The following is a 765-nucleotide window of genomic DNA, read 5'->3' on the forward strand; positions in this document are numbered from 1 at the left end:
AATATACACAGGGACTGCAGTTCTCTATAATATACACAGGGACTGCTGTTCTCTACAATATACACAGGGACTGCTGTTCTCTATAATATACACTGGGACTGCTATTCTCTACAATATACACAGAGACTGCTGTTCTCTATAATATGCTCAGGGACTGCTGTTCTCTCTAATATACACAGGGACTGCTATTCTCTCTAATATACACAGGGACTGCTGTTATCTATAACATACAAAGGGCCAGCTGTTCTCTTAAATATACACAGGGACGGCCTTTCTCTTTAATATACATTGGGACTGCTGTTCTCTGTAATACACACAGGGATTGCTGTTTTCAATGATATACACAGGGACTGCCATTCTCTCTAATATACACAGGGACTGCAGTTCCCTATAATATACACAGTGACTGCTGATCTCTATAATATACACAGGGACTGCTGTTCTCTATAATATACACAGGGACTGCTGTTCTCGATAAGATACACAGGGAGTGCTGGTCTCTGTATTATACACAGGGACTGGTATTCTCTATAATATACACAGGGACTGCAGTTCTCTGTAATATACACAGGGACTGCTCTTCTCTATAATATACACAGGGACTGCTGTTCTGTATAATATACACAGGGACTGCTGTTCTGTATAATATACACAGGGACTGCTGTTCTCTATAATATACACAGGGACTGATGTTCTATATAATATACACAAGGACAGCTGTCCCTGTGTATATTACAGAGAACAGCAGTCCTTGTGTATATTATA

The sequence above is a fragment of the Rhincodon typus genome, unplaced genomic scaffold (assembly GCF_021869965.1).
Source record: "Rhincodon typus isolate 14 unplaced genomic scaffold, sRhiTyp1.1 hic_rhity00000072, whole genome shotgun sequence".
Lineage (NCBI taxonomy): Eukaryota > Metazoa > Chordata > Chondrichthyes > Orectolobiformes > Rhincodontidae > Rhincodon > Rhincodon typus.